The 21,092-nt window shown below is 41.2% G+C and overlaps 1 protein-coding gene across 1 annotated transcript in view; it reads right to left on the bottom strand.

The window, feature by feature from the left end:
* Window positions 1-12,995, bottom strand: part of pcbp4 (poly(rC) binding protein 4) — a 92,123-nt gene extending 79,128 nt beyond the window's left edge. The window contains exon 1 of the mRNA XM_061981155.1: window positions 12,611-12,995. The gene's annotated coding sequence lies outside the window, so the exon portion shown is untranslated. The remainder of the gene's footprint in view (window positions 1-12,610) is intronic.
* Between the last annotated feature and the right edge of the window lie 8,097 nt (window positions 12,996-21,092).

The raw sequence follows: 21,092 nt of genomic DNA, 5'->3' as shown, positions 1-21,092 counted from the left end.
TGACGTATGCAGTAACATATTGTGTCATTTAGCATTCTATTATTTTGTCTACATAATAAGGACAAGTGGTAGAAAATGTATTATAAATCTACTTGTTCATTTACTTTTAATATCTGTTTACTTTCTCTTTCAACATGTTCCATCTACACTTCTGTTAAAATGTAATAATCACTTATTCTTCTGTTGTTTGATACTTTACATTATTTTTGGATGATACCATAAATTTGGGTATCAATCCGATACCAAGTAGTTACAGGATCATACATTGGTCATATTCAAAGTCCTCATGTGTCCAGGGACATATTTCCTGAGTTTATAAACATAATATACATTTTTTTTTAAATGAAAGAAGGTTTTGTGTTGTTAAAAATTATCGATGTATTTATAGTAGTATTGACTAGATACGCTATTGTACGTGTTATCATTACAGTGGATGTTAGGTGTAGATCCACCAATGGCATTTGTTTATATTGTAGCATGCTGGAAGAGTTGGTGCTGCAGGGAATTCTGGGAATTTGTTCTGTAGTGTTTATGTTGTGTTGCGGTGCGGATATTCTCCCAAAATGTTTGTCATTATTGTTTAGTGTGGTTTCACTATATGGCACATATTTATGACAGTGTTGGCGTTGTTCATACAGCCACCCTTAGTGTGACGTGTATGGCTGTTGACTAAGTATGAGATTCATTCCCACAAGTGCAGTGTGTTCAAAGTTAAGATGAATCTATCATTCAGTCATTGTCGGACACAATGAAATCTAGGTTAGGTGTTGTTAACTATAGGCAATATGAATTGAGACAATTTTAGTATGCAAATCGGATCAAACTCGCCTCCAAATTAACAGCAACAAGATTGATTTTTCAAAAATGATTTAAAAGGTTGAAAGTCGCAATCAATTCCACGTGGGTGCTCGGCATTCTCCATGGGTGCTCAGGCCCCGAAGCACCCACGGGATTGGCGCCTATGTATGCACATATGCACATATGCTATACTTGCAAGCATGTCTCTAAACGTCCTCCTCACTTTCACAAATGATCATTTATATCTGCCTGATATCAAACCATCCACTCTGGTGTCTCATATACATTCTATATACAGTACATACAGTTAAACATTCATCCCGTGTCTGGATTACATGTCAAATCTCACAAGTCTAAAAAGCGTTTGAAAAAGGTAAAATGCACCAAACACGCTTCCACAATCTCTTCAATGAGCTGAGAGAAGGCTTAAGCTGCGAAACAGGAGACGCTTGAAACTGAAGAGCAGTGTTTCATCTCTCGCCGTGTCTGTCTCAGCTCTGTCACATATAATGGGAGGGGTCAGTCCTTGGCGCACAGGGCACTGCCCTCCCCTATCAGACCTTGGCTTCATTTAGAGTTGAAGCATAGCCATGTCACAGCCAGCCGCTTGTCAGCCACAAGGCCCTCCTGAGACCCTTTGACTGCATGCTGCTCTTGTATGGAGCCAGAACACTGCCAGTAAGATTTGCTATCAAAAACAAAATTGACATTGTAGAAAAGGTTGTATTGGCACTGAAACAAGTTTTGGCAAAAAATAAATACAAACATTAAAAAAAAGCAGTTTCAGCACATTGTTCATACACGTCAATATACAAACCCCGTTTCCATATGAGTTGGGGAATTGTGTTAGATGTAAATATAAACGGAATACAATGATTTGCAAATCCTTTTCAACCCATATTCAATTGAATGCACTACAAAGACAAGATATTTGATGTTCAAACTCATAAACTTTATTTTTTTTTTTGCAAATAATAATTAACTTAGAATTTCATGGCTGCAACACGTGCCAAAGTAGTTGGGAAAGGGCATGTTCACCACTGTGTTACATCACTTTTTTGGGAAGCTGTTTTTATACCCAATCTTGGCACCCACCTGTTCCCAATTAGCCTGTTCACCTGTGGGATGTTCCAAATAAGTGTTTGATGAGCATTCCTCAACTTTATCAGTATTTATTGCCACCTTTCCCAACTTCTTTGTCATGTGTTGCTGGCATCAAATTCTAAAGTTAATGATTATTTGCAACAACAAAAAAAGTTTATCAGTTTGAACATCAAATATGTTGTTGTCTTTGTAGCATATTCAACTGAATATGGGTTGAAAATGATTTGCAAATCATTGTATTCCGTTTATATTTACATCTAACACAATCTCCCAACTCATATGGAAACGGGGTTTGTAATACTTGACAATACAATACAATAAGACACACGATAAGACATTATCCACCTATTTAAAGATAGAAAGAAAAAGATCGATCAGATGTAAGGTTTTACTTCCTTGCATGAAATTGTCTCTACAGCCTGGATATAAAGTTAAAGTTAAAGTACCACTGATAGTCACAAACACACACTAGGTGTGGTGAAAATACTCTCTGTATTTGACCCATCCCCTTGTTCCACCCCCTGGGAGGTGAGGGGAGCAGTGAGCAACAGCGGTGGAATCATTTTGGTGATTTAACCCCCAATTCTAACCCTTGATGCTGAGTGCCAAGCAGGGAGGTAATGGGTCCCATTTTTATAGTCTTTGGCATGACTCAAAACCTACCGTTCCCAGGGCGGACACTCTAACCACAATTCCACTGAGCAGGCTTATGATCGGGGGAACAAGAGGATGAACCGCTGGAGGTTGCTCCACATTACGATAGTCAAAGTCTCGTATTTTAACACAAATTGGTTACTCCTGTCACACCAAGCTTTACATGTCTGGTGTTAAATGTTTTAAATGAATAAATACAGCTACAATAAATACAGTATTGTTCCATACAGAGTTTCGCCAAATATCACGGCTATATCGAGACAAACATGGATAATTTAAAAATATACAATCAATTTCTGTACCGCTTATCCTCAAAGTATGGCTAGGTTAACACGAATATTTCATATAACTTTTACACTCTGTCCTCCTTTCTTCCTCTACGGTGTTTTTACAGTCCAGTAAAGCCCGGCCCACTCGCGCTACAACACAGCCATTATTTTCATATCGTAAAAAAAAAAATCGTAAAAAAGAGAAGTGATCATAAAAACCTTTGAAACACACAAAAACACAAAGTGTACAAAAACCTGAATATTAGGATCGAAAAAATGCACCAATTTTTTTTTTTTTTTCAAAGTTAGTATTTATTTGTTGCAAAAACTTGTTTCAGTGCCAATACAACTTGTTCTACAATGTCAATTATGTTTTTGGATACCAAATCTTACTGCCAATGTTCTGGCTCCATACTCTTGGTGGCTGACTCGGTTTGAAACAAACTCCCCCTCGTAATATGATGTTTAGCAAAAGTAGAGAATGCATCAATATATTTCTGTAGGATCATTTTGGAGAGCGGTACTCATCAGTGATATTACTGCACCATATAGAAGTATCCATATTACTTTGACCCTGCAACATGCACTAGGTGAGCCACTGATGCTCACTAGTAGTCCACAACCAGTCCACTAAATCTGAAAATACATTTGAAAAAATACAGCACTTTCCCATGAGAAATCATTTTTGTAATAAAATCATGTCATGTCTCTGTTAAATACTTGCTTAGCATCTCTGCACAAGTGGTCAACCAAATATATTGTTCATTAAAGACACTGCACTGAAGTAAACCTATCTTGTATGTAAATATTTAGCACTGATGCTAGGACTTAAGCTCTGCTTCTTCCAACTCATTTTCAGACATGTAATGACAAACTGGAAGTACGTGATGTATCATATTGTAACTGTATAGTATGCATGTTGAAAATAAACACCATAAACTATAAACGAGTGACGTTTTTTGTGTCATCCACAAACTCTGAGACACGAATAAACATTTATCGCTATTATCTGTGCCTTCTAAATAGTAAAAAAAAAAAATGCAGGTAATGGGGATATGTAATAAGTATTTATGTAAAGTAGTAACAGGCACATTCATATTGCGTCTGTAAAAAATGACAATAAACCGGAGAAGGACACGCGGCAGAAAATGGATGGATGGATAATATTTTTAGCACAGTACATTTCAATTTAAGCAGTATGAGAACGTCTTTCCCTGGCGCATTGATTTTGCAGCGCTCACAGCAACGATCGATACTTCCAACATTGACGACCATTACTAATCAGACAAGACTTTTTGAGAGCCAACAACGACTACTTTGGGTCAAATGAGGATCCACAACCTTATGTTTTTGAGCCTGAATATACACAGGATGAGCTACACGTATTAGAAGCTGGGTCATAAACAAACCCAGCTATAGTCAAAGTGCAGAAGTGCTAAAGTGCTAAGTAAAGAAAAAGAAAATACCAACATAATAAAACGGTCACTTACAACGTCCGCTCTCACTGGGATGGTGACTGATGGGATGGTTGTATCTTTCAACACAGGACTTGTGTTATTTGTTTAGATCAGTGGTTCTTAACATTGTTGGAGGTACCGAACCCCACCAGTTTCATATGCGCATTCACCGAACCCTTCTTTAGTGAAAAATAAAATGGTTTTTTTTTAAATTCAAGACAAAGTTATGTTTTTGGTAACACTTTAGTATGGGGAACATATTCTAAGTAACAAAGACTTAATTTAGAGTTTTTTGGACACTAGGGGAACATATTCTAAGTAACAAAGACTTATTTTAGAGTTATTTGGTTAGGGTTAGGGTTAGAGGGTTAGGGCCAGGGTTAGAGGGTTAGGGTTATAATAAGGCCATGCCAAATAAGGCATTAATAAGTACTTAATAATGACTAGTTAAGAGCCGATATGTTACTAATTTGCATGTTAATAAGCAACTAATTAATGGTGAATATGTTCCCCATACTAAAGTGTTACCATGTTTTATTACTGGTGCATAAAATGAACCGTACATGAACATCACCTTGTTCAAACAACAAAACCAACACAGTGCATAAACTCACAACAAATTACACAACTGCAAATCAGTCTGACTTCTGCTGTTGCCGTATCCATAATACGCCGATAGGGAGAAGTTTTTATTTACACGATGAGTCGGGTGTGTCTTGACCTCCGCCGAACCCCTGAGCCAGACTCACCGAACCCCTAGGGTTCCATCGAACCCAGGTTAAGAACCACTGGTTTAGATGATGAATTCAGCATAATCCTCACTGCTCAGGTAAAAAAATATGTTGGGAGGAAACGAGCATCTTGCAAAGTTTTCTAGCAGTGTTTATGGGTCCAAGTTAAATTTCAAAGTTGAGCAACTTCTCATCTTGTGGCCACATCCTTCTACTATTCAAGTGTGAGGCGTGATTTATAATTTAGCATTGAACTTTACAAACTCCGAGGCGATTAAGCAGCTACAGCCGCAGCAGCTCAGATGCCTTCGTATCTCTTTTCTAGTGGCAGAAGGAGCAGTGTGAGTGTCTCTGTGAGCAAGGTGCTGTGTTACCAAAAGTAGTTCCTCCGTGGTAGTACTTACAATAACAATCTTGCTATAGCTTGGTTCCTATGCAGGTTACGACATGTAAATGTTGCATTGTTGCCATTTTTGGGGTGTTTTTTTGAGGGTTTAAGCTGAGTAGATGAATGGGCTGCTTTGTTAGCCGCTTCTGGCTAGCATTATATATATATATATATAAAATTTTTTTTACTATTCAGAACACACATAAAAAAAGATAAAATAAGTGCAGTTCCCCTTTAATAACAAAATGGATTTACAGCGCTTTTGTAGACACTCAAAGAGCTTAACTTAGGTGTCCTAGCCGGTTCAACTAAATGGCAATGGTAAATGGGTTATACTTGTATAGCGCTTTTCTACCGTCAAGGTACTCAAAGCGCTTTGACACTATTTCCACATTCACCCATTCCCACACACATTCACACACTGATGGCGGGCGCTGCTATGCAAGGCCCTAACCACGACCCATCAGGAGCAAGGGTGAAGTGTTTTGCTCAAGGACACAACGGACATGACGGGGTTGGTAGAAAGTGGGAATGGAAACATGAACCCTCAGGTTGCTGGCCCTAACCACGACCCATCAGGAGCAAGGGTGAAGGGTCTTGCTCAAGGACACAACGAGGTTGGTAGAAGATGGGAATCGAACCAGGAACCCTCAGGTTGCTGGCACGGCCACTCTCCCAACTTCATCACGCCGTCCCCTAACATTATAGATTATTAATCAGAGCTGTTACTCTCTCTTTTTTTAAGCCGGTACTATGTAAAATGAGTAGGTTTGTGTTATTTTAAGATGAAACAAATGCCCATTGCGGATTTTGCACATTGTATATCATTTCAGATGAAAGCTCTTGTACAATTGTACTTCTAACGCATGTGAATGTATGCTAAATAGGCACCTGAACACAAACCCAACAGTAAAAATGTGTCTGAGCTTATAAATATAGAGCACTGTCAAGTTAGATAAGGCTCCTAAATATCGCCCGTAACTCTCTTATCTAGACAAGAAAAGCTTTCTCACCGTCATTCCTTTTTTTAGCATCGTGTTGACATACCAGAAGCTACAAATTGTGTAAATTGCAGCATTTATAAAGACTGCCATATCTCAAAGTGGGTTGAATCAATACTTCCTGCCATCACACCTGGTCCTCACGTCAGGCTGTCTAGGACACGTCCAAAACCTCTAAATCTGCATACTTATGAGTGGAGCCAATATGGCTAATGAACAACCATCATTTTCTAAGACTGTATTTTGATGGTATGGCATATCCCTGAGCGTTCACTCTGCATAAAAACCATCAAGGGGTTGATGCATGCCGGGATTCGTTAGTTAAATCACAGTCTGCCTGCCGAGGTGCAATGACACAAACGTGCAGATAACGAACCTTACTGGTTATTCTGGGACGCCAGTCCTTATCTACTGAGTGGTTCCAGAGCCACAGTGGCACGGCCTGAGCTTCATGACAGCTTTTGTCAGCATGCATATCCAGTCAAAAAATGTCATGTATCTTTCCCTAATCTCACTGGCAAATTAATGACTTTCTTGTTATAGACGTATGAACATCTGGTTTTGATGGCACGGCTGTTTCGACCAGATTATGCAGAGAGCGTTTATCCTTCTTAATTCTGAATTGGGATTTTCTGATCGGTTGGCGTTGCCTTGACTTATAATGGCGTGCTTCTTATTATTAGAAAGCTTGTATTATAGCACCATATATCATTCTGAATGGTTTTTGGCGTGGTGGAGAAAACACTTTGGCAGGATATTAACTTCGGCTTTTATCCCATCGCTCTCATTGGATGAAGGTCACGCACTGTATCTGCAAAATGACTTTGCTCGCCATAGCTTGCTTTCATCCCTACTTTCCTCCCATCCTCCACGGCGGAACATGAGTCAGAGAATCTGACACCTCATGGGGCACAGGAGGAGAGGAGATGGGAGGAGGAGGGTCGATGGAAGCAAATTGAGAGCGATAGACGGAGAAACGGAGATGGCTGCGAGGAGGCAGCGAGGACTTGATCAATATGTCACAGAAGGAGGTAACCTGAAACGCTGGTCCCTGTTCCTCCAGCTACAAGATGCTATATAAAAATGGCAATTAAATTTACCCACGCTCAAATGGTGCCTAAAGCCCTTACTCAGGCTGCGCCATAAATCACAGGTGAATACACTCCTTCGACATAGGCACATGATTATCACCTTCATAGCATCACAGGTGTGTCAACTGGACTCCAACACTACAATGCACTTTGCTGTTGCATAAGCTCCAAAACAAACTGAGCACAAACCCAAAAATAGTGCAGTCCCTGTTAAATATTTCAGGCACTCGGCAGCTGAAGGGGGTGATAAAAAGCTTCTCTCCTCATTGGTCCCATACACAAAGAGCCACTGATGCAGATGGCCGGTTGAAAGAAAGCTGTGTAATGCGGACAAAAGGGCATAACTGTCGGGAAGGCGTTAACATTGCACTTTTCCCCCCAGTCTGTATAGTCAGGACTCCATAAAAGCAGTTCTTTGAGGGACACAGTAATGCACAGCAAGGAGTGTCATGTGGCCCGCCGGGTCTAAACAGCAGCCCTTAAAACAGTGCTATCTTTTCATGGCGAGGATGGCTCTCGGTGCTGTCAGCCACCGGGTCAGGCTTAAGAACAGCAGCCAGGGTCACGATGCGTTTCAGATAAAGACTCCCTTCACTGCTCAACAACAACAAGCGCCAGCACAAAATGATCGCCACTGTTCGCCAGATGACAAACCGCCGTTCATGTGACTGGATTCCGTGCACGCCACTTCTTGTACAACAGAGACCATTTCATGCTACGACGCAGAGATAAGGAATGCAGCGCACAGATCTTTTTCAATCCACACAGTAAGGTAGAGCGAAGAGCTGAGCCCCGAGAGTCAGCCATTATGAGATAGCAACAAGCACAGGTTAATTAATCCCAGGCAGGTTAATTGCTACACAGGATTTATCTCACAGATTGGAGAGGAAATTAATTTATTTCAAATTAAGGCTATTCCAACAACATCTATATTGAATCCCTGTAATGGTAAGGTGTTCTGTATTAGGGCTTTTATGCTGCCGGCTCTAAAACCGATCATCCATGTATTAACTGTACATTTTTCAATGTATGGTGAGTGCTATTGACAGTTTGACAATATCAACACAATATATAAATGACTTCCCTATTCTCAGTGGCCTTGTGGTTGGAGTGTCCGCCCTGAGATCGGTAGGTCGTGAGTTCAAACCCCGGTCGAGTCATTCCAAAGACTATAACAATGGGACCCATTACCTCCCTGCTTGGCACTCAGCATCAAAGGTTGGAATTGGAGGTTAAATCACCAAAATGATTCCCGAGCGCTGCCGCCGCTGCTGCTCACTGCTCCCCTCATCCCCCAGGGGGTGAACAAGGGGATGGGTCAAATGCAGAGGGTAATTTCACCCAAGCTAATGTGTGTGTGACTATCGTTGGTACTTTAACTTTAACTAGTTTTTTTTATCTTACTCTGTGTGTAATATGTTTGGCCTCATCCTCCAGTGAAGATGAAACTTGATAATGATACTCAAGATACAAAGAAAGGCAGTTTATTTGCCGTAACGGAGGTGATCATTTTCAGATTAGAGGAGTGGCTGAAAATCAGCAATAAAATGTGCTTATCGGCCAGGGGCGTCACTAGCTTTTAAGGACAGGGGGGGCTTAGCCCCCAGGAGATGCACAGGATGCGAGCGAACGTAGCGCACGAGCACAAAACTTCACAAACGGCTAACAAAGACTTAGAAATGATTAATTGTTATTAGTATTATTTAAAAAACGATGGCTTTTAACCATTTTTTTTTCTTTTTCTTTTAATGTATTCATTAATTTGACATTTTATATTAAATGTCTTGGTTTTTCCTCCCTCTGAAAATCCTATGAAATGTTTAACAAGCCATTCTATAACAATACAACAGCTATTAATGTAACAATACAATAAAACAAATATATTTAATGTTTTTTTTCATTGTTTTAACATTAGACTAATGTATATTACTTTATATAGATTCTACAAGAGTGATGTGGGCATTTTCTATATGAACAAGTCCAAGGACCGCAGGCAAGGTCGCAGAGAAAATGCGGACTGGATTTTGACTGATGTGGGCATTTTTTATATGAACAAGTGGAATGGATTGGATACTGACACACTAAAGGGGCTCTCTCCCTTAAAGTACCAATGATTGTCACACACACACACTAGGTGTGGTGAAATGTGTCCTCTGCATTTGACCCATCCCCTTGTTCACCCCCTGGGAGGTGAGGGGAGCAGTGGGCAGCAGCGGTGCCGCGCCCAGGAATCATTTTTGGTGATTTACGCTATGAAGTGAGGGGAAACTGAGTGAATAATGACAGGTTATATGATTAATTTATTTAAACTCATATTCGGGCCACTTTATAATGAATATGTCGGCATGTATTTGTTAAAAAAAAAAAAAATATATATATATATATATATAACACCAAATTATTTAGGGGGGCTTAAGAACATTTTAGGGGGCTTGAGCCCCCCTAAAATAGGCCTAACAACGCCAATGTTATCGGCAATGGCAATCACATACTTTTCCACAAAAAATGTCCGATACTGATAGGTGGTCAATTGATCACATCCCGAGTGTTTATTTTATACGTCTCTATCAATTCAGCAATCATTTGCTATTGATTTTGCCTTATGGGATCAATAGGATGAATGAGGTGACAGCCTATGTATTTAGCAGTGTTAACAATTTTTCTTCCCCGGCGTTGTTAAATGCCTAAATCATACAGGGGAGCTTTGCTTGTACTTTCCTTGTCAACAGAAAGGGATTTCTCCCTGCAGAACTGTTTAATGAAGTAGAGCTAGAGCACATTTATTTGATGACTGCAAAACCATACCCAAGCAGGGTGCCCGTTCTACTTCCTCGGCCTGCCAGAACAGTGTTTTAGAAGATGAGAAAAATTATTGGCAGCTTCCAGACGTTGGAGCAGCACATGTCAGGTCTGGCTTGAGTTATTTATGAAGCCTCTCAGCCACAGCCCTCACTCTGCAGCACAGATGCAGGTGGGGCTTCATTATTGAAGATGCTCTTCCAGTTCTTATTAGATCTGCCTCTCACATTACGGAATTGAATTTGGACAGAGAGTCTGCATCACATGAGGGCCTGTCTCTCTGCCCCTAAAGTGCATCTTAACGATGTGTGTGTGTGTGTGTGTGTGTGTCTGCCTGCAACACATTTACTGCACACCGAACCAGCACTCCTTTTCATAAGACATCATTATTCCTTACCTTATTAATCACATTTGCATTGATTAAAAAAAAAACATTGCTCAACTGAAGCATTTCCACCAAAGTATTTAGGCCAAAAAATGCTTTGAGTCCCACCCTAAGTGATGCGCAATTCTTCAATTGTGTCCTACTTCCTTCCACTTTTGTTTGAGTGCACTCAGTGGACGCTGGAGGGGCGTTTGCAAGATTCATGAGCATCTCCAGGCTGAGAAGACCATGATTCTCTGAATCAATCAACTGGTCCACTTTCAGATGTTTTATTGATTGCATTTTACAGACTTGTGTGTGCGTCACTGTGTTCATGCTTGATTAAAAAACACCATCTTTACATTTCTATTCATCTTATCTAAAATAAAATTTAGACAAAACAACAGGGATATGCATCAAATCTATTGCACAACCATTGCCTTGTCAAAGTCCTCCATACCTTATGTTTTAAAACCATATATCCTCCAGCAGTGGTGTCCAAACTGATTCTGCCCGGGGCCACATACTAAAAATGGTGATGTTTTTAAAAACCATCTAAGCTTTATGTTATAAGTGACAAAACATATATATATATATATATATATATATATATATATATATATATATATTTATTTTTTGCAGGGTTTGTTTTGGTAATATGGTTTTCTTGTTTAATTGTATTATTAAAAATGTGCAACATTAAAAAATTAACTGTGTGCTGCAAAAGGCATACTTGAACTGGACATACTCCAATACCAAAAATGTGGGCAACACTAATTCAAATGTTGTTTACTTACTCTGTCAGTTTACACTTCTTCTTTACTTCTTATTCCGCCTTAAGATCGATAGGTTGTGAGTTCAAACCCCGGCCGAGTCATACCAGAGACTATAAAAATGGGACCCATTACCTCCCTGCTTGGCACTCAGCATCAAGGATTGGAATTGGGGGTTAAATCACCAAAAATGATTCCCGGGCGCAGCCACCGCTGCTGCCAACTGCTCCCCTCACATCCCAGGGGGTGATCAAGGGTGATGGGTCAAATGCAGAGAGTAATTTCGCCACACCAAGTGTGTGTGTGTGGCAATCATTGGTACTTTAACTTTAACTTTACAGCATTTTAGTTTTGTCCCATTGGTGTCAGTGTGTAATTATTACAGTTTTTTTTAATATGTTTACTACCAACATTTCCGCTTTTTTTTTTGCTGTAGTCTTATTTAACAGTAACTATCGCAGGCCAATGAAAAACGGGCTGTGGGCCGCAAATGCCCCTCGGCCCGCTTTTTGGATAGCCTTGTACTACAGTATATGTAATGTGTAGCATTACTTTCGAACACAAAATATGCTGCTCATAACAAGCATTAAAAAAAATCCTATCCTAATATATAATTAATGAGGTATACTTTCACATGATGTATTACTATGAAATTACAGACACTAATATACTGTTATTTAATTACAATGCAATATAATAGGATGCATGACGTGGGTAGAAATGCACTGTATCTGTTTCTATTATTATGTTCCTTCCATGTTAGGGTTACACAAATATTAGCAACACCCCTGCAAACTACAGCATTGCCATTTAAAGTGACTTTTTTTCCCCTTTCTAGACTCTTTCCCCATCCACATATAGGACTGATGCAATTGGGCATCTCGATGAATAATGGTGCTGTCACACAAAGTCGCTGCCTCAGCACCAAACGGACGCCCACACCAGCGGCATTGTGCAGAAAGATCTTTGTGTTCAGAACCGGCTGGTCCGCTTTCATGAAAAATGTCCTCACACAAGACAACGATTGTCCACCGGGAGACTGTACTGTGTCCAGCTGGGACTGTTCATGGCTTCACGCATTCACCCTCATGCATGCAAGGATTCGGACTTGAGTGCAACCAACCATGCAGAAATATATGTTGTGAAATCATATCACTATAAATGAAGATATCCCCCTGTACCTGTTTTCATGTAATTGGTCGAAGGCTCCAGTTAAAGTATCCCCATGGATCGAAGCTCTTCGGGGTTTGTATCCACATTGGAGTCCACGACCACGGAGCTGCAGCGCCGGTTGTCCTCCCCTGGTGAGTCCGCGCACTGTGGAGGGTTTGACAGTCAATGCGTGCACAGAAGCAAAGAGGGAAGCGACCAGCCCGCACAGTGATGGAGAGAGACTGAGGCAGGGGGGCCCCTTGTGTGCGCACTGGCCTGCACACTGTGCTCCTACTGGCCCCACAGGACCTCTGCTGGCGCGCACCTTCACTCAGCACAACAATGACACTAGTTATTACACGACATCAGTATGATCATGCTTATTTTTTTTGATCCGCTTTATATTCACTGTTCAATTCTGTGACATTATGTCACGTTTGACTGCGTAAACAAACTTAACATAAACATACTGGATATCAACTAACATGCACCATTACAATAAAACAACGTGTGTATGTGTGTGTGTATATATATATATATATATATATATATATATATATATATATATATATATATATATGTGTGTGTGTGTGTGTGTGTGTAGAGCAAGCGGTAGAAATGGATGGATGGTTGGATATACTGTATATATAATTCACACACAAAAAAACAAAAACAGCAGTGCACATGTTCCTTTGAAGTTTTGACGAATGTGGAAGCAGTGAAAGAGCGTCCTCTGATGGATTTTATTTGTATTGCAACTGCTTTAACACATTCAAGATTTGAATGGGGGCATGTTCAGAGGTAGATAAATGGATGGATGGATGGATGGATAGATAGACAGATAGACAGATAGACAGATAGACAGATAGATAGATAGATAGATAGATAGATAGATAGATAGATAGATAGATAGATAGATAGATAGATAGATGGATAGATAGATAGATAGATAGATAGATAGATAGATAGATAGATAGATAGATAGATAGATAGTTAGATAGATAGATAGATGATGGATGGATGGATTTTTGTATCATTGCATACACATAGATCGATAGATAGACAGATAGATAGATTGATGGATATATTTTTGTATCATTGTATACAAATATATGGATAGATGGGTAGATGGATGGATTTTTGTATCATTGCATAGATAGATAGATAGATGGATAGATGGATGGATGTTTGTATCATTGCATACTCTCTGGAGCTATGCCGCGTGCCGTCCTGCTTTAAGACCTCCACCATTGTCCCTGACCCCAAGAAAGCACGGATCACAGCACTTAATGACTACAGGCCAGTTGACTACACGTCTGTGGTCAAGAAGTCCTTTGAGCGCTTGGTCCTGCCCCACCTCAAGAACATCACCGCCCCCCTCCTGGACCCACTGCAGTTCGCCTACAGAGCCAACAGGTCTGTGGATGATGCAGTGAACCTGGCCCTCCACTTCATCCTGGAGCATCTGGACTCCCCAGGAACCTACGCTAGGCTAGGATCCTGTTTGTGGACTTCAGCTCTGCCTTCAACACCATCCTCCCTGGACTGCTACGAGACAAGCTCTACCAGCTCAGCGTGCCCGACTCCCTCTGCAGTTGGTTTAATGACTTCCTGACAGACCGAAGACAGCACGTGCGGCTGGGGAAGATTGTCCCGGACAGTCGAACCACGAACACTGGTACTCCTCAGGGCTGTGTACTTTCCCCCTGGCTCTTCTCCCTGTATACAATCTGCTGCACCTCCAGTCACCAGTCCGTAAAGCTGCTCAAGTTTGCGGATGACAATACCCTCATCGGGCTCATCTCGGATGGCGATGAGTCCGCCTACAGGAGAGAGGTGGACCGACTGGCGTTCTGGTGCAGCCTCAACAACCTGGAGCTGAACGCCCAGAAAACAGTGGAGATGATCATGGACTTCAGGAAAGTCACAGCTCCACCATCCCCCCTCACCCTGATTGACTCTCCCACCCCCGTCTCCATTGTGGACTCCTTCCGTTTCTTGGGCACCACCATCACCCAGAACCTCAAGTGGGAGTCGACCATCAGCTCCCTCATCAAGAAGGCCCAGCAGAGGGTGTACTTCCTGCGGCAGCTTAGGAAACTTAAGGTGCCGACCGAGATGCTGGTGCAGTTTTACTCAGCCATCATCGAGTCCATCCTCACCTCCTCCATCACCGTGTGGTTCCCCGGCGCCATAGTCCAGGATAAGCATCGACTGCTGCGCATCGTACGTGCTGCTGAGAAGGTGATTGGCTGCAAGCTCCCATCCCTCCAGGACCTGTTCTCCTCCAGGACCAGGAGGCGTGTGGGTCGGATCACAGCTGACTCTTCTCACCCTGGACACAAACTATTCTCCCCTCTCCCCTCAGGCAGGAGACTACGGTCCATCCAGACCCACACCTCCCGTCACCTGAACAGTTTTTTCCCCTCGGCCATCAGGCACATGAACAATAACTCCTAACAGTAGCTCCTTTAAATTCCTTTCTAAGTCTATAACAAGATCTGATAGCTCAGTTAGAGCTCTTGTTATTACCAAATCTGTGTTATATGTGTTTTTTATGTTGCACGATCGCACCAAGAAAAATTCCTAGTTTGTGAACCCGTTCTCAAATAATGGCAATAAAAACTATTCTGATTCTGATTCTGATATAGATAGATAGATAGATAGATAGATAGATAGATAGATAGATAGATAGGTAGATAGATTTTTCTATCATTGCATACAGATAGATACATAGATAGATGGATAATTGGATGGATGGATGAATGGATTTTTGTATCATTGCATACACATAAAAGCTGGCTTCGTGTTGCCACAGCAATATTTTGTGGCGGGGGTGTCACACCAGCACGTTGGCCATCAGCACAGCACAGCACTGCTTTTTAATGAGGCTTTTTACTCATCAACAGCTCAATTTTTGTTTCATCTGACCACAGAATTGTCTTCCAGGAGGTCTTATCTTTGTCCATGTGATGTCAGATGAAACAAAAATTGAGCTGCTTGGCCACAATACCCAGCAATATGTTTGGAGGAGAAAAGTGAGGCCTTTAATCCCAGGAACACCAGGCCTACCATCAAGCATGGTGGTAGCAGTATTATGCTCTGGGCCTGTTTTGCTGCCAATGGAACTGGTGCTTTACAGAGAGTAAATGGGACAATGAAAAAGGAGGATTACTTCCAAATTCTTCAGGACAACCTAAAATCATCAGCCCGGAAGTTGGGTCTTGGGCGCAGTTGGGTGTTCCAACAGGACAATGACCCCAAACACACGTCAAAAGTGGTAAAGCAATGGCTAAATCAGGCTAGAATTAAGGTTTTAGAATGGCCTTCCCGAAGTCCTGACTTAAACGTGTGGACAATGCTGAACTTTAGCTGAACTGCACCAATTTTGTCAAGAGGAGTGGTAAAAAATTAAACCAGAAGCTTGTGGATGGCTACCAAAAGCGCCTTATTGCAGTGAAACTTGCCAAGGGACATGTAACCAAATATTAACATTGCTGTATGTATACTTTTGACCCAGCAGATTTGGTCACATTTTCAGTAGACCCATAATAAATATTTAAAAGAAAAAAACTGCATGAATGTTTTTTTGTGACCAACAAGTATGTGCTCCAATCACTCTATCACCAAAAAATAAGAGTTGTAGAAATGATTGGAAACTCAAGACAGCCATGACATTATGTTCTTTACAAGTGTATGTCAACTTTTGACCACGACTGTATATGTATGTGTACATATAAACATATGCAGGTATATTTATATATATGATTACCAAAATGTGAGATGCTATTTAATGTCAGCAGGGGACGCTGTATGCTTTCATACTATACTGCAGGGACATCCCAGCACCCAAAAAGCACCACTAGGGGTCGTACGGGTCAAAGTACTGGCAGCCATCATAATGATCCTCTTTCAAAAAAGGGGTGAATTGTTGGAGCGTGACAGAAAATATACTGTAGTTGTGTAGGCATAAAGAGGTTTAAACAATCAGAAGCAAAACACAGCTAATGGTGTGGTGGGTTGATGTTACAAAAGAAGCCTGAGTGTATTTATTGTTCTGGTATGTCATACTTTCTAAAAAGGAAATCAGATCAAATTACAAAAGCATTGCCTGCAGTGAAATCTGACTACCACCCCTGCCTGTTATTTTGGCAAACACATCGCATGTCATCCTTGCTCGTATGGACGCATTGGAGCTTTACAAATGTCTCCTGTACCAAATGACACAAAAACACAACAGAAGGCCAAAGACTTTTGTCACTGAGCTGTGAGATATCGCTCTGCGACTCTCTGAAACTGTCACGCACAAAAAAACAGGGTCGAACTTTTCACTACATACAAAAGACCTGCTCACCTGGTGTCTCTACACTCGGGCCTGACAGTGATGAAGGACATAAGGGGAAGAGCTACATACACTATATTGCCAAAAGTATTTGGCCACCTGCCTTGACTCACATATGAACTTGAAGTGCCATCCCATTCCTAACCCATAGGGTTCAATATGACGTCGGTCCACTTTTTGCAGCTATTACAGCTTCAACTCTTCTGGGAAGGCTGTCCACAAGGTTTCAGAGTGTGTTTATAGGAATTTTCGACCTTTCATCCAAAACCGCATTGGTGAGGTCGCACATTGATGTTGGTCGAGAAGGCCTGGCTCTCAGTCTTCGTTGTAATTCATCCCAATATTGGGTTCAGGCCAGTCAAATTCATCCACACCAGGCTCTGTCACCCATGTCTTTATGGACCTTGCTTTGTGCACTGGTGCACAGTCATGTTGGAAGAGGAAGGGGCCCGCTCCAAACTGTTCCCACAAGTTTGGGAGCATGGAATTGTGCAACATATTTTGGTATCCTGGAGCATTCAAAGTTCCTTTCACTGCAACTAAGGGGCCAAGGCCAACTCTTGAAAAACAACCCCACACCATAATTGGTCCTCCACCAAATTTCAAACTCGGCACAATGCAGTCCAAAATGTACCGTTCTCCTGGCAACCTCCAAACCCAGAATATTTAGGAACGAGGACATTTCACGACTGGATTTGTTGCACAGGTGGCATCCTATGACAGTTACACGCTGGAAATCACCGAGCTCCTGAGAGCGGCCTATTCTTTCACAGATGTTTATAGAAACAGTCTCCATGCCTAAGTGCTTGATTCTATACAACTGTGGCCGGGCCAAGTGATTAGGACACCTGATTCTGATCATTTGGATGGGTGGCCAAATACTTTTGGCAATATAGTGTATTTAAACTTCAAACAACTTTAAGCATTTCATGATACGATTTTAGTAAGAACTGTGTTAATGTCAACTATATACTGTGCCTGTTTGGCAAAAGAAAGACACACAAATAAAATGCATGCATGTACATAAGCACAAAGACCTCCTATGCAATGTTCACGGAAGATTTGTATTTCAATGCAACTTGCTGGTGTGCATTAAATATCACATTTCCATAAGCCTTTGCAGATATATGGCTTCCCTTTCAGGCAAATATATTAATTTGAACAATGGAGGTGAAGGAGACATTTGTCCAGAGTAGAGATGGAATACTAATAAGAGATTTAGAATTAAATAGCTTACTGAACACGGCTTTTCTGTTTGCTTTGCCGTATGGGTGTTTTTCTCTTTTGTTTGGACTCAAGGGGGGGGAAAAAAATGAGATCACAATAAGCTGCCATTTCATTCCAAATTTGCTTTGTAAAATTATCGTCAAGGCAGAAGTGGCATTATTGGTACAGCACTGTGGTTCATGTGTTTAGTCACGTCTGTGTGGAAATTACACGTGCTTGAGTGATTTTTGTCTGGGTACTTTGTCCCACAGTCCCAAAACATTCCTGTTATGTAATTCCACTGCTCCTCAATTATTTTCTGTCATTGCCCCGAGAGGATACACATTTCCACAACTCCCCCGAATTGAATTATTATTGAGAACTTGACAATACATATTTATTAGAGATGTCCGATAATATCGGTATTGGGTTTTTTTGGGTTTTTTTTTTTAATTATTTTTTTTAAATTAAATCAACATAAAAAACACAAGATACAGTTACAATTAGTGCACCAACCCAAAAAACCTTCCTCCCCCATTTACACTCATTCACACTCATTCACACAAAAGGGTTGTTTCTTTCTGTTATTAATATTCTGGTTCCTACATTATATATCAATATATATCAATACAGTCTGCAAAGGATACAGTCCGTAAGCACACATGATTGTGCGTGCTGCTGGTCCACTAATAGTACTAACCTTTAACAGTTAATTTTACTCATTTTCATTAATTACTAGTTTCAATGTAATTGTTTTTATATTGTTTTACTTTCTTTTTTTATTCAAGAACATATTTTTAATTTATTTATCTTATTTTATCGTATTACTTTTTTTTTAAAGTACCTTATCTTCACCATACCTGGTTGTCCAAATTAGGCATACTAATGTGTTAATTCCACGACTGTATATATCGGTTGATATCGGTATCGGTAATTAAAGAGTTGGACAATATCGGATATCGGCAAAAAGCCATTATCGGACATCCCTAATATTTATGATTTTAAAAACACAGAAAATGTGCAAATGATGCAACTATCAATTTGTAGATGTTTTTCTGAAACACAATGAACCTTAACTAATTATTTCAAACAAAAATCACTGTATTTGTCCATTTTATATGAACACACTTCAATGCAATTTTCCATCACTCTGGCGGACGTACAGAAAATACCCAACAACAACGAAAAATTAGATGACTGTGCTCATATTTAGTGGCTGCAGTGAGCTCTTTTTGCACTGCACAACCTCTTAAATTAGGGCGTCAAACTTGATAATGCAATATGATCTCTTTTTCAATATTAAATGGGATCTTTACTTTCTATATATTGCAGCAACATGAGAAAAAAAAACATCTCACAGACATAAGATATTGCAAAAGGTAGTACAATAGCTTAAAATGGCTAATTTCCAACCGTCGTTACAATACATCCAAAGGCTATGTATGATTCGTTGTACGTCTGAGTCTTTTTATTCTGGCAGATTGAGTACTGCTGCCACCTGGCTGCAGGCTTTTGTATTGTTCTAACATGAATAAAGTGTAGGCACAAATATTGACAATTTCCCCTACTAGTCACAACTCGCCAGACAACACTGAGAGCAAACAGAGGAGAGTTAAGTTGTTGGTGTTGACGAGAACCTTGAAATATGAGAGTCGATCTTACTCAATTTGGATTTTATGTAACTATTTAACAATGTATCACACAAGTGTTGTAGTTAAAATAGATTACTGAAACTGTTTATATCTTGTTGGTGTCACAATAGAGACCTTTAACACTTGCACACTCCATTTAACACCTTGAAGTGTCATAAATCCTACCTACGGACATTTGAAATATAGACTCCACCTCTCACTTTGTAACTGGAATAAAAAGCAGAGGGAAGACATTGCCAAATATGAGTCATTTTGCAACTGTAGGTAGGTAAAAGTTTAAATATATCTGTTGTGTTGTATGTGGATGCACACATATGAACAAGTTAGATGGTGTAACGTTATGGATGGTGTAATAATAGGTCTGTGAGGCAGGCAGGCTTTTACACAATGTTAGCTAATGTAAGATACAATATCTGTAACACTTTTAACATTCTTGCTATTATATATATCCATCCATCCATCCATCTTCTTCCGCTTATCCGAGGTCGGGTCGCGGGGGCAGCAGCCTAAGCAGGGAAGCCCAGACTTCCCTCTCCCAGCCACTTCGTCCAGCTCCTCCCGGGGAATCCCGAGGCGTTCCCAGGTCAGCCTGGAGACATAGTCTTCCCAACGTGTCCTGGGTCTTCCCCGTGGCCTCCTGCCAGTTGGACGTGCCCTAAACACCTCCCGAGGGAGGCGTTCGGGTGGCATCCTGACCAGATGCCCGAACCACCTCATCTGGCTCCTCTCGATGTGGAGGAGCAGCGGCTTTACTTTGAGCTCCCCCCGGATGGCAGAGCTTCTAACCCTATCTCTAAGGGAGAGCCCCGCCACCCGGCGGAGGAAACTCATTTCGGCCGCCTGTACCCGTGATCTTGTCCTTTCGGTCATAACCCAAAGCTCATGACCATAGGTGAGGATGGGAACGTAGATCGACCGGTAAATTGAGAGCTTTGCCTTCCGGCTCAGCTCCTTCTTCACCACAACGGATCGATACAGCGTCCGCATTACTGAAGACGCCGCACCGATCCGCCTGTCGATCTCACGATCCACTCTTCCCTCACTCGTGAACAAGACTCCGAGGTACTTGAACTCCTCCACTTGGGGCAAGATCTGCTCCCCAACCCGGAGATGGCACTCCACCCTTTTCCGGGCGAGAACCATGGACTCGGACTTGGAGGTGCTGATTCTCATCCCAGTTGCTTCACACTCGGCTGCGAACCGATCCAGTGAGAGCTGAAGATCCTGGCCAGATGAAGCCAACAGGACCACATCATCCGCAAAAAGCAGAGACCTAATCCTGCAGCCACCAAACCAGGTTATATATATATA

This window comes from Nerophis lumbriciformis, linkage group LG01, assembly GCF_033978685.3.
Source record: "Nerophis lumbriciformis linkage group LG01, RoL_Nlum_v2.1, whole genome shotgun sequence".
In the NCBI taxonomy this organism is placed as follows: domain Eukaryota; kingdom Metazoa; phylum Chordata; class Actinopteri; order Syngnathiformes; family Syngnathidae; genus Nerophis; species Nerophis lumbriciformis.
This window is presented reverse-complemented; position numbering and strand designations above follow the sequence as displayed.